The sequence below is a fragment of the Spermophilus citellus genome, assembly GCF_964194105.1.
Source record: "Spermophilus citellus genome assembly, chromosome: 5".
Classification (NCBI taxonomy): Eukaryota; Metazoa; Chordata; class Mammalia; order Rodentia; family Sciuridae; genus Spermophilus; species Spermophilus citellus.
This window is the reverse complement of record NC_138186.1, coordinates 96,350,262-96,365,113: the sequence shown is the minus strand read 5'-3', so window position 1 is coordinate 96,365,113 and position 14,852 is coordinate 96,350,262.

Sequence of the window (14,852 nt, the reverse complement as noted above, 5' to 3'; positions counted from 1 at the left end):
ATCAACATGGTGTAGGTAAAGAAATAGATGAACTATGATTCAGCCCAATCTTTACCCAGTAGACCAGAGGAATGGATATAATGGTTAATATGAACTGTGAAGAGCTTCCCAAGGCTAATAAGATTCTGTGTTCAGGGGAGAAGAAACTTTGGGTAGAATCAAGCAATAGTCAGAAGCTTAGCTTATGTAGGAAAATAGAAATGACTCCAACCTATGGGCAGAACATGTGATCCTTTATCATCACATGGAAATGAGGTCATATGCTTTGGTGTCTGTGTATTAGGTATTCACTAATGTGATGGGGTACATTGTGTTCCTTGAAATTCATATGTTAAAACTATAAACCTCAGTATTGCATTTGGAAATAAGGTATTTAAGTTAAAATAAGGTTGTTAGGGTGGGCTCTAATGCCAATTCAATCTGACTGGTGACCTTTTATGAAGAATAAATTTGGACATATGGAAGACACTAGGGGTATTTGCACACAGAGGAAAGACTAGGTGAGGACACAATGAGACGGCAGCCATCTGTAAGCCAAGGAGAAATCTCAGGAGAGATCAAACTCAATGACACCTTGATCTTGGTCTTCTGGCTTTTAGAACTGTGATAAATAAATTGCTATTATTTAAGATACCCAATCTGTGATATATCATTATGGCAGCCTTAGCAAGTTAATATAGACATTGGTCTGGGGCATAAAGGACAAGTGGAATAAAGGGAAGGGGAGTAGGAATTAAAAGCAAAGTCTGAGATGAGAAGCTGGGGTGCCTTGGGACAAAAATAGATGTCTTACAGGGAGCATAGTTTTCAGGTCTGACTGATGGCAAGGGTGAAAAAGGGAACAGAGCCCCACTGAGGTATTGAAATGACTAGATGGTCAGTAGAGATTGCTGGGTCTTCACTGGGGAATCGATAGGTTTACCTTTGAGAGACTGGGGGAGCAGAAGCCCCAAAGAGAGCATGTCAGCAGTATTGTAAGTGGGTCTTGGGGAGCCATTATGATTTGATTTGCTATGGTCTTAGGCTGATGATAATTTGGTTCATTTTAGGAAATGTTGTGATTTTTCTTTGGGTCAAAAGTGTGATTTTAAGCTGTAAGGGAGATGCATGTGTGTGCATGTGTGTGTATAAAATTGTATGAGAACCAGAAATATATATATTAATTGAGCCTGTTTTGGTCATAAGGTTATCTGAGAGGTCAGTGCATTTATTCCTATTTTTATGTCTCCTGTATTCCTTAAAAGACAATGATTATAGACTCTGATTTCAGGAAAAATTCACAGCATAGTTATTGTATTTGGTAAAACAAATATTAGGTAAAACTAGTAAATGTCACAATTGTTGAACATTAGAAAATTTACCCAGTCATGATTTGTTTTGGGTTTATTTCATTGCTTAAATGTCTTTGATGCTTTCAAATGTTTTTGATGTTGTATATTCCTTTGTTCTTTTATTTACTTCTTTTTTCCTCCAAGTTAAACTTATGTTCAGGCATGTGGTAAAGTAGATCAGAAGGCTGGGCAGAAACAATGTTTATTGTACACAACATCACGGCCAGTAGAGGGCATCCAGGAATTGTCACAAAAAGAGATTTTGATAAGATTAAAACACTGATGTAGTTGCAAGACAATTTCAGCCAAAGCATCTGTATTAAACTCATTCTACAATGTAAATGTTGTTTGTGTCTTGATCAATACAGACATGTTTTAGTTATGTATTTTAAATAAGAGTTAATCTTATTTATATCAAAATGATAATTGCTAAATAGTGACACTCTTAGGAAGAATATGAAGTGTTAAATTTCAAAATAAAAGCTATGACTTCTGACTTTTGAAATATTTACCTAGTTTTGGTGCCTCTGCTTCCTTATGTCTTCAACACGGGAGATCATAAATTCTCTCCAATGCCTTTTCTAGTCATAATGCAACAAATAATTCCTTATCCTTTCTTCTGGGAATGCCACTGCTAATCCTATATCAAACTCTGGAGGGCTCTCTTTATCAATTATGAACTTGGATTAAAAGTACCATGCAGTTTCTGGATGGATATTGGCTTAGTATTATTTATCAAAATAGAGCACTTTGAACATCATTGTATGATCTTAGGCAGTTTCAGAGGTGTTCTAATTTTACTTTCCATCTTGTCAGTTTTTTTTCTCTCTCTGGCTTTGTAATTCACCAAACATCTTATTGAATATTATGTAATTTAAAACTCCTGAAATCTGGAAAGTCAGTATTTTTACCTTTTGTGTATTTGCATGTGTGATGCTTGGGTTGGAACCCAGGTCATCACATATGCTAGGCAAGTGCTCTACCACTCAGCTAAATCCCCAGCTCTACCTTAATTTTATAGATGAAGGAACTGAGTGTCTGAGAGATCAAACACGTTTCCTGATAACACTAAGCTAATAATTTTGGAATGAAGATTTAAATATGCATTGTTCTACTCTGTGTTCAATATTCTTTTCATTCTACCAGACTGAGCCTCAATTTAATTCCAAATATGTTACTTGAGAGAAGTAACTTATTAAATTAGACACATTTTAAAGAATTCTAAGATTTTCCTAGGCTTGGTGGTGCACACCTATATTCCCAGTGGCGTGGTAGGCTGAGGCAAGGAAGATCACAAGTTCAAGGCCAGCCTCAGCAACTAAGTGAGGTCCTAAGCAATTTAGCAAGACTCTGTCTCAAAATAAAAAATAAAAAGTGCTGGGGATGTGGCTCCGTGGTTAAGCACCTCTGGCTTCAATCTCTAGTACCAAACCCAACCAAACAAACAAAAAAGAACTCTAGGATTTTAGAAAGATGGAGGGAATTCGCTGCCCTAATTCCTCATTAACAAAAATGCTATTATTTCCAACTCTTGTTTAATCGTCTGCCTCTGTGTTGGTCTTATAAGTTTAGGCGCTTCAAACAGCAGAGAATGTAGCTACTGGCAGCTCTGGGCTTCCACAGTTACAAATCCCAGGCACCATGTGTAATCCCAGGGAAGATTTTGATTGGCCAGGCCATGGTCACATGCCCAGTCATTGCTGGAGGTGGGATTTTGTGGTTGAAAGCCTCCTTGAGACTACATGCTGTATGGAATGGGGCAGGGGAAAAATTTTCTAAGATTTTGAGGGATCTCTTTCCAGAGGAACAGAGAAAAAAGTGTTTTCTGAGCATGGGCTTTTGGCTCAGTCAGGGGCAAAAGGAAGGCCCTGCTGTCCAATGGTTATCAAAAGAGTAAAAAAACACAGAATGCATATTTCACTTATAGAAGTCCTTATTGGGGGCCAGCCTTGGCTGAATAAAATTAAGAACAAGTGGGAAAAAGGCCTAAAGAATAAAATCATAGTAAGGGTTGACCTTCAGATATGTCCTGTAAGACATTTTTTGGTTACTAATGTAATGAAAGCTAAGGAATGGAAAATTATAATCTGTGACTTTCCTTGATAGTATAGGACCTATCCTCCAAATGAGAAGGTATGGAGTACTTCCTCATCTGTGGTCACTCTCTGAAGCTTTGCCAAGACAACAAGGACTGAAAATTATAGGATCCTGGAGGGCAGTGAACTATAAAGCTCATGGCATTTGGTCTATCCATTTTTTACATGCAAATTTAAGTGTACGTTTAAATGTCTTCTGTTAGTGGTGTAAGCATATGTTTTGGAAATTAAGCACACATTTTAGATTGTTTATGTTGTATTAAAAGCAAAGTAAAGAGCATTCCCTGGGAAAAGGTATTTGATTGATGGTTCCATATTGTGGGTTTTATGGTTCTCTGTCTTGCTGTTGCATCTGTGAGGATTCTGGATTTGCAATGTCCAATTCGGTCAGGTGAGAAAGATAGTAACTTTAAATAGGAGGAACTTCCTCCCTTTTCCATTTTCTTTCCATTTATTTTGGCCTTTTGTTTCTTTTAAAAAGAAAAGTTACATGAACTCAGGACCCCAGTCAGTTAAATTCTCCTACTTTAGTTACTCTCTTTTATTTTATTTTAATTTTTAAAAAAACTTTTTTATTCATTCTTTTCAGTTTTACATGACAGTAGATTGTATTTTGACATATTATTGATACATAGAGTATAACTTCCCCTTCTTGTGGTTGTACATGGTGTAAAATTACTCTTTTTAATCCTGCTTAGAGAAAAACTTTAAGATCTAGGGATTTGATTAGGACAATCAGTAAACTAGTTGTGAAGACATGAACCCATGGGATAAAATATATTTATTTATAGAGTAATTAATTTAAGTGTTATTGTATAGAATAAGTTTTTTAAAAAATATTTTTATTAGTTGTTGATCGACTTTTATATTATTTATTTATTTGCGGTGCTGAGAATCAAACCCAGTTCCTCATACATGGTAGGTTAGTGCTCTATCACTGAGCCACAACCCAGCCACTTGAGCAAGTTATTTTATTTTATTTATTTATTTTTTGGTTCTTTTTTTAATTTTAAAATTTTTTATTAGTTGTTCAAGACAATACAGACAATACAATGATCTTGACATATCATACATTTGATTCAAATAGGGTATGCATTGTCATTTTTCCACGTATACAGATTGCAGGATCACATTGGTTATACATCCATGTGTATAAGTTATTTTAAAAGTATCAGTATAACGATTTTTGGTCAAGTGTTAAAAACTAATCCATTAATATTGGACTATGGGCAAAATTAATGATGAGGTGAGTGCTTTGTTCTGGTCCTTGTTCTCTGCTTTCATGGTCCTGGTTCTACATGTCTGCTCAAAGCCCAAGGGTGGACACTCTTATCCCCATTATCTTTTTGTCCCAGCTTGATCAAAGGTCATTCCAGAGTTTCTGCTTTAGGTCTAGTCAGAATTCTGCAACTATGCTTGTAGTGTACTTGTTCTTTCTTTCTTTGTTTTCCTCTTCATTGTTATTGCTGAAATCTTGAAATGTAGAAAATGTAGGGGATTTCATTCTTTTGTCAATTTTTGATCAAATGACTCTTAGTAAGAATGTTCTAGACTGAGCCAGACTGTGAGTCTGTACCATTCAAAGGATGATCTTTGGGCCAGAAACACAATTACCTGGGTTTTTGTTAGAAATGTACAGTCCTAGGTCCTACTCCAGACATATAGAATCAGAAATATGAGAAACATTTCTCTTTTCTAAAGTTTGAGGCACTGTATTGAAAACACGATTTAAATTATTTCACTCTTTCATTTGGACTAAGATCTCAGTCAGAGAAGGAATTTGTATTGCCTAGTACCTCACTGGATATCAGAACCTAGCATAATTCCTGGCACATAGTGGGTTCTTAGTAAATGTTTGTTGAAAGATAAATGAATAACTGTTGGGGTGAGGGCTGTTTGCTTAAGCGAATTGTTAATGGTTTATAAGGGCTCAATGAGACAGTAGTGCTAACAGTGGAGACAAATGAGGTGTATAATTAATACCTCTGATGCTATTATTAATTCCTAGAAGAGATCTTCTGCCCCATTGACTGATTAAACAAGGGTAGGCAATCTCCAAAGTGGGACAAGTATTGGCCTACTTAGGAAAGAAGGCCATTAGTCGTCTTCTCCCTATCCTCAAATTTATGTTCTGTTGCTGAAATTACTACATAGTATCTTTTGCAGTCTAAAATTTTATTCTCTTTCCATTTAAAAAAATCATCTTCTAGTTAAATCTACCTATATATCTGTCCTCTAGTTTAATTTCTGAAATCTCTACCATCTCTCCATTCTCTTCTTTACTTCCTCCTTTTTAGTATAGACTCCACCTTATCTTTCTGGCTTTTCCCAACACCTGTCTACCTGGGCTTCAGTCTTCATTCTCTGTCTCCCATTCAAGAATGCTCTCAGACCTTCAGGTCAAATCATGTTCTCTTTTGGTTAAAAACCTTGAGTGTTTTTCTGCTGCTGGAAGGATTAGATCCAATGCCCTAGCAAGCTATTTTGTGGATCCTTGTGGACATGATTGTCTGACTAGCTGCTTCTCTTACTGTTTTCCTTCCTGCCATACACTCTGGCCACCACAGGCCACTTCTTATTCTCCATTTCTAACTCTATTTGTGCTGTTTATCTGAAGAAATTGTCAGGCTAGTGAACTCTTATATAATTTTCTAGTTTAGAATGTGACTATTTCAGGCACTTCTTCCCTATCTCCCAGGAACTGTTTATTTCTTCTGTGCTGACATGGCACATTGCACACAGTTCTATTATGAATAGATCACATTTCATTGCAGTCACTTACTTGTTCACTTAGCTTTCTCTTCCAACAGGCCATATTTTCCTTGAGGGTCAGAGCTGTGTCTTATTCGCAATACAATATATTGCAAAGCTCGACATACAGATATTAATAAATGTCTGCTGATTGAATGAACTTTATCTTGAAGTTAAGTTTTAGTAGTCTAAATCTCCTTCTCTATTTACCTTTATTGAATTTTAGTAACTTTTCTTGGTTATTTTTCATTAGAAAAGGGACTTCCCTCATTAGAAAAAAATGCTGGAGTACATTCAGATTGACTACAATTTTAAAAATAAGATTAAGGGAGTTGATCCTATCCCTCAGCATGACTGTGACTGAGCTAAGCCCATGTGAACACATGGCGATTATTAATGTTATGATTTTGCTCCCCAAAGCCCTTGAAAAAAACCCCAGATAGAATGCAAATGGGGCAGACAAAGCCTGGTCCACAAATCTTTTACAGATACCTGTTAGTATTTTCATCTCCCTGCCCTCTGCTCCTCCCTCCTGCCCTCTATCATTTCTTCCCATTTCCAAGGCCAATACTTAGGGAAAATCAAGATCATTTGTTCTTTGGGGAAAGGGCAAATCACTTTAGCCAAGGAACCCCCCACCAAAAATATTAATAATAAATTCTCTGATGAGTAGAATTGAGATTCATGTAGTTAAAAAGTAAGTGGAAAAATTCAGTTTCACAGAGTAATAGAAGCTATGTACATTTCCATAATGGAAAAGTCAATATTGGTCCAAATGCACTTGTTGTTCATATGGAACCAGTATTCCTGCCATAGAAGTTCATGGTTAGGAGACCTTGGAGCTCTGTGTCAGGGCTTCTTTGGTTGGAAGAAAGAGAAAAATGTATATTATCTCAAATAATGGTGTTTTTGTAAGGGTAACTATTACAGTAAGAGAAAAGTGATCTCTGGAATATTCTTACATCTAAACCTCAAAGATTTGGAGCATAGTTTAGGAACAGGAAAGTTGTTTGGGATTAGAAGAGGCATCTCTAGTAGACTAGTGAAATTGCTGGCTTATCAAGCAGCAGGAATTGAGCTTCATTAGTGTGCTCTACCTTAGATGTGAATCCACTGCTTTGTTTTGTTTCAGGCTCTGTTTGCTTATTTATCTTCTTTTGCTTCCAAGGACATGGGATGTCTCTTTATGTACACACACACACACACACACACACACACACACACACACATTTTTGCTGTACTGGGGATTTACCAGGGGTGCTCTACCACTAAGTTACATCCCCAGCCCTCTTTATTTAGGATTGTTGCAATCCTCCTGCCTCAGCCTCCCAAGTTGCTGAACTACAAATGTGTGCAGCCATGTCAGGTACTTACATATTTTTAGTTCAAATTCTTGAGAGAATAATAATGCCATCATTATAACTAATCAACTTTTATCTGTGGGGAGCTTTAGTACCAGACCCCCTCATGTTGCATGGCAGCCCAACTGTTCCGAGCCAAGCAGCTGCAGGAGGGGTTGGAGAGGTCACATGATGCCACATGGTGGTTTTTGTTAATGGAACTGGTTCATAAGAGGCTGTACCTGGTAACCATTTGTTGTCAAGCAGTCATTTTAAGTCAAGATCTTTTAAAAAGTAGACATATTTTGGATATTAAACTAATCATGATTCCCAGCATTAGTAATGAGGCTGATAACTTCATATCCTCCTATTTTCAGTTTGTATAATGTCTAACTAACAATCATACATGAAACAACATATACATACATAGTACACCTGACTCTATGCTTCAACATTACATTCTAAATGGACTCTTCTAACCATTCAGCCAATGACACCTGTCTATATCAGATTTACTTTTGCTTTTCTTACTGAGGTTGAGGACATTGTTTTTGGTCCCTCCTCCCCTATTAGGCCTTAGTTTTTCATTAGTGGAAAAATGATAAATAAGAAAAATCAGGTAAAGCTTTCAGGTGAACACCTACATGCTGCTTCAAAATTTTTATTGTATTTGTCAACACAATTTATATTTTGGTTTTTCTTATTGTTCTCTATAAAACATCATCCTTACCTGCCAAAATACAGGAAAAAAGGATGGTGAAAGGTTTTCAGACTTAGTCGGTCTATGTGAGTACTTTATACCTCTGAATGCATGTTTGATCAGCATATTTCTTGCTAACTTACATAAATTATTTTGTAATATTGCTGTTATTATCCTTTGTCAATCAAATTGTAACTCAGGCTTGATTCCAGCATCTTTTCTTTGAATTCCTTCATAAGTTAACATTTCTTAAATTGTGTCTTGTGTTGTCATTGTTGAATGCTGTAAAACTGAAAAACGTAATAGCCCATGTGATCTTATTTCTTGTGCCCAACAATACAAGAATATGTATTTTTGCTTATGCATATTCTTGTTTCTACATTTTCTTTGAAGAACTGTACCTTCTCTTAACCATTCTCTGTGAGTTTAGTTATTGTCTTCATTTCCCCTAAGATGCTCTCCTGTGCCTCCTTTCTTCTTCTTAAGCAAAGGCAGTGTTTATACTTTTCTCTGAATCCTGTTTTATTCAAATAAATAAAAATATAATATTAATAAATATACATACAATCTTCTAAAAATATGTTCCTTAGATCTGAGTCTCATAGTTAAATGCCTGGATTATCTGCCCTCTTTCCCCCCTACCCCCCATACTGAGGTCACAGTACCTAGTATGATGCTGAACTCCTGTAATATATTGAATTAATGTTTGTGGACCTAAACCAGATTGATATTATCTTCCAACCACTGCTCTTTCGATTGCTAAATTCTTGTTTTGTTTATATCATTGCTCTCATGCCTCTTTTTCTTTTTCAATTAAATCATTTCATAATTTACTTAAAGCAGATGCTCAGTGTATTTTGATTACCTAAATCACTGCTGATAACATCTCCCAAATCCTCCCATTGCTGTTTCTTTTGTATCATTATAATTGTCTTGATGTTCCCCTTTCTTTAAAAAATGTTGAAAACTCTGCTTCCATATGAGAAGGTACCTTTCTTACCTATTATGTAGTTCTACTTCTAAATTTTTTGTTTATAATCAATGTATCCATTTCAATTAGAGTCAACAAACATATATAAGTTGAATGCCACTACACAACACGCTCTGTGCTAGGTACTTTCAGGGAACCAGTAGATAATTTTTTTCTGAAGCAATTCTTTCCTCAGAGTGATTCCTATACTGAAGGAAATAATTTGAAACTTTTTAAATTGATAGGCTGAAGCCTGTTGTATATTATTTGGGGTGTGGTTCATGGGGAGACAGGAGGACCGCTGGTTAACTGAAGAGTCCCAGTAATATCCAATGTCTTTCTTTCTACCATTTGAAATGTCTCTTTCTATTGACAGGTGTGTGATATTCCACTTCAGAACATCATTATTTGAGAATTTTTGAGTAAATAGAATTCTTGCTTCCTCTTCAATTTAAGAAAAACTCTTCAGTTTACAAACTATTTAAGGTCTGAAAAGGTATCCATAATTCCCCTTTGATTCCAAGTCTGAGTCACTTTGTTGAGTTCCTATTCAGTCTTTGGAAGATTTTCCAACAAATAAGGATGAGAGTCAGTCTTTGGAAGCATTAATATCATGCATGTATTTATCTTTGTTGATAGCTATTTTATTTTACCTCTTTTAATTATATTTGCCAATGTCGGGGGAAACTAACTGATGTGGTTTGTATTTGTTTGCTAGACTTTCACTTTGATGTTGGGAAAATTCAAATTGACCTTTGAAACCTTTCATGGTGTGCAATAGAACTTCATAAGCAACGTGTGTGTGCGCGCGTGTGTGTGTGTGAGTATAATTTTTAATCTTTAAGTTCTGAAATAACCGCTCCCTAACTCTTGAATTAATGTCAAGTTTCTGGACATCTTGTGTTGATGCTGATACTTCTAAGTTTCTCAGCAGGTGGGGATATCAATATTTTGGATGGGGCAAATCTTTATTGAGACTGCCTTCACATTGCAGGATTTAGCCTCCTTGAATCAACATAAAATGTCATTACTATTTTCTATAGGAGATAACTAAAATGCTTCATACAACACCTAAAACCTTTTAAAACAACTGTGTGGTGCTCATTTTCCCATCTCATTAATCAATTTTTCTTCTTTCCCATTGATTATAGTTGATAATTTAGGCACGATGACTTTCACATTGTAAGTGAATTGACCCAGGAAAACTGAAAAATGATGGATTCAGGTGGCCCATGCAATGGTTGTTATTTTTCCTGTACTTTTACTTCAGAAGTTGCCTTATATTTCTCTTAGAGTCATATGCTTCTCTTTACTGACTTCCCTGATGTTCTCACTGTTTTTGCAAATGCAGTATATAATGGAGGTGAAAGTAGTGTGTAGAAAACCTTAAAAACTAAGCAAAGACAGCAAACACATCTTAGTAGAATAAAACCAATGTGATGGTTGAATCTTTATGCCTCATGCTGGTAGCCAGCTCAGCTGCTGAATCTTGTTTGGGAACTTACCTCATAGGTCATTAGCAAAGTTTGCACACCAAAGTCCATAAGTATAGAAAACCTACACTACTACCCAAAGCAAACAGTGGCAGTAATGCAAACAGGAGTTCTTAATGCAACCAGATATAACTAAAGAATCTGCCAGTTCTATCTGGGAGTGATTTACATCCGAAAACTGAGCTGGGTAAAGTGATGTGTACCTGTAGCAGGAGGATCATTTAACTCTAGGAATTTGGGGCCCGCCTGGGCAACACAGACTGTGTCTTAAAACATGCATACACATGGGATTGGAGTTGTGGCTCAGTGGTAGAGCGCTTACCTAGCATAGGCGAGGCACTGGGTTTGATTCTTGGCACCGCATATAAATAAATAAAAGTACACTGACAACTAAAAAAAATAAAAAAAACATGCACACACACACATGAACACATGAACACACACACACACACAGAGTTCTAATTTCTAATGGTGGCAATTGACATATCTGTCACCCCTGGGGCTTACTTTTAACAGATTAATATTTGCATACTAGAAGGTACTGTTAACTTCACTTAGGCTTTTAATTTAAAGGGAAATAGTCATCAATAGCAAATGGGCACTATTGGTTAAATGAGCAAACCAAATAACATTTTTTTTCCCCAGCAAGTTTTTTATATTAGGAAATACATGCAGTTATTTCTTTAGTAAGGGCAGAAATACTTGTGATTCAAATAAGTAATTTGGAAATAAGTGAAAATGAGCAAGTGAAATTAGTTATGCATCTGCTTTTTGCTTTTTATTTATTTAGATTCTTAAAATTTTAAACTCTTATAATTGTCAAGATTTTCAAGGATGATATGAAAGCACTGTGATTTGCTTATATACTTCCTAGATATTAATAGACATGATAAATATTAGATTTTTAGCATATGCATAATCTAGGTTAAATCATCTAGAATTGAATATTAGCATCCCTGTACATAGATCATCACTAGCTGGGCAGCCATGTGACTTGCTCAGTACTATTTGAGCTGTTCTTGTAGAAACCAATATCCCCTCATGGCCGAGGCTGCTCATTGTCAACTTGTTTTCATTCTAAACTTCCTCTTTTAATTCTAAAGTCCAATTGATTATTTTTAGCAAAGTATATGCCTGCACAGCTAGATAATTTCCTTGCTTGCCCTTCTTTTGACTTGGTGTGACCATGTGACCAAGAAATAACCAATGGGATATAAGCAGAAGTGATGTGCACAATTTCCACACAACTTCCAGAGAAGAAAATCATCTGTTGTCCACTTCTTTCTCTTCTTTCTTGTGAACAGGAACATGGGTGTGATGTAGAGTCAGCTTTGACCATGCAGATGAAGATCAGCCCCATGGGGAAGGCAGAGCCACAAGATGGAAGGAACCTCAGTCCCTGTGGATAACCTTATGAAGCACTTGTTCTAACATGCCCTTCTATCTCTTGACTGTCGTGGGTGAGAGAAAGAAGCTTCTGCTTTTTTAAGCCATTATATTTGGAAGGCTTTTTAGGAGAGAGAGAGAGAGAGAGAGAGAGAGAGAGAGAGAGAGAGAGAGAGAGAGAGAGAACGAACGAGCGCATAAGCAGCTTAGCTGGAGTTCTAACCAATAAAAGATATTCACTTATATTCAGTGAGAAATCCATTTTCTTTCCATATATAAGTCATCCCCAATTTTTTTTGGAACAAATTAGGATAGTAGGGTTATGTTTTGGGGATGAAGGATGTCAGTATTGCACCATGAGATTTAGAAGTTTGATCTCCTTAGTGAGAGAAGTCAGCACATTTACATTTTCTTTTCTGAACTTAATTTCATTCATATTAACAGACATTTATTGAATGCCTACTGTGTGTAAAACACTATAAGAGTCCATAGGGATACACAGAGGAAGTAGGCACAGTTTCTGCTCTCAAGGAGCTCACAATCTACCAGAAAAGACAGTACACAACACAAACAAGTACACTGGAAGATAGGATACATATAATCATAAAAGTACAAGTGAGGTTCTGTGGAGCATAGAGCTGTGAGAGAGGACTTCCTTAGGGACAGGGAAAGAAGGAGGAGGTTCTCAGGAAGACTTTTAGACAAGAGATTGAATTTGAGCATGTTGAAGTATTGGTGGAGAAAGCCTGGGAGTTGTGGGCTCAGAAATGAAGCTAGGGGAGCTTAGGAAGCACATGTAATATTCAGAACTTTCTGGAGTATGGAGTATGAGGTGCATGGGAAGAAGTGGTGAGATAGGACTCTAGGAAGGTAGTTTGAGGTTACCTAGTGAAGGGGCCTTGGATGTTATCCTAGAGACCTTAACTTTTTACTGATGGGGAAAGAGTAGAGCATTTTAAGAATTGCAATTTAAAATCAACAGTAGACTTTAAGATACTGACTCTCAAACTTTAGTGTGTATTAGAATCTCATGGAGATTTTTATTAAAATAAAGATTGCTGGACTTATTTCTCAGAATTTCTGATTCAGTAGGTCTTGAGTGAGGCCCTGGACTGTGCATTTTTTATCAAATTCCCAGGTGATGTTAATGCTGCTTGTCTGGAGATAGCTCTCTGAGAACCTCACACTGCTATAGGAAAATGTTTCTGGCAGGTATATGGGGAAAGAATTGCAGGTGGAGGAGTCCAGAGGCAGATTAATCTGATAAGAAAAGGACAAAAATATTGGAGAAGAAGGTGGCACATACAAATGTCAAATTTTATAGAGGCAAATAGACAAAACATTAAGACTATTTGAATGTGGAGACCTGCTTGTGACAAAGAGAGAATCACGTTTACCTCATATGAATGACAAAAATTATTGTAATTCTGTTATCTGAGACTGAGGCATAAAATGGAAGCAGGAGTCTTGTGTGTGGGAAGATGATCATGCATTAGTTTAGAATGGCTGCATTTGAGGTACCAGTAAAATATTCATAGGGGGGTGCTCACCAGACATAACTCACAGGTCTGGAGTTTGAGAAGGAGAGATCAGAATTAAAGTTACAATTTCAATTGATGAAAGAATGATAGATAGATAAGGATAGAATCTAATAGTTAAAATAGTGGAATTTGGGATGGAATATGAAGATACAGATACAAAGCCCCAGGATGAAGGATTAGGAGACAAAGAATGAGGAGGTAAGAAGAAAATTGGGTAACTAGGAGAGCAAAATATTCTAGAAGGCAGGGGTTGAAACAGGAACGGGATGTTTCAATTGATGAAAGAATGATAGATAGATAAGGAGGGAGGGAATGCCATGGGATTTGCCTATTGGCAAGTCACTGGTGACATTGGGATCAGATTGAGGAGAACTGGGTAGGTGCATTCAGATGGCAAAGGATGGAAAAGTCAGTGGAAGGTGAGAAGTAGAGGAATAAGTGGATTAATGATCAAAGAAACCCAGGTGAAAGAGTTAGGGGAGGGATGAAGCCGGAGATTGATGGGGATGAAGGGCCAGAGAAAGTTGATATTCATATCAAAAGACTTAAGCAAAGTTAATAGATGACCACAAAAAAGAGTAGCAGAAGAAAAGGGTGGGATGGGAGAGGAGGGGGGAGGGAGAACAGGGGAATGGAAAGGAGCAAGATTACAGAAAAGTTGAGAGGGGATAGATTTAAGGGCTAAATGGAAGTGGTAAGGAGGCAAACCCATGCCTTCTCAGTAATTCAGAAGAGTGAAGAAATGGGGGAGGCCCTGGATGAGAGGCAAGGAGCCGTACACAAGAATTTGCAGGTTTTCTGTCCTCCTGTCATCACTCTTGACCTTGTAGTGGTGAGCTCCTCCATAGGACTAGAACAGTCACTCTAGCTCAGGGGTGCTGAGGCAGCCCACTCTGTCTATGGCTTCAGGTCCACCTGCACTTTCCTGGTCCCAGGGTGCAGTCTATCATGGAAGCCACAGAGATTCTGGGAGACAAAATTTTTTGCTCATTTCCTAATTGGTGGCCTTTGCTGTAAACAGATTTTCAACTTTTTATCTCTTTCCAAGTGCTCAATTGAGTAATTTAAATTTGGAGTAACATTCTCCAACAAAATTCTTCAAATAATATATTCTCTCATTTGATCACTGCGTTAAGCTTCTCCAAAAGTTCCCCAAACTTGACATGTACCTGAATCATGCTAGAGCGAGAGGGTGTATGGGAGGCTCACCTGGAATACATTTTGGAATGGGAGAAGGCCTAATT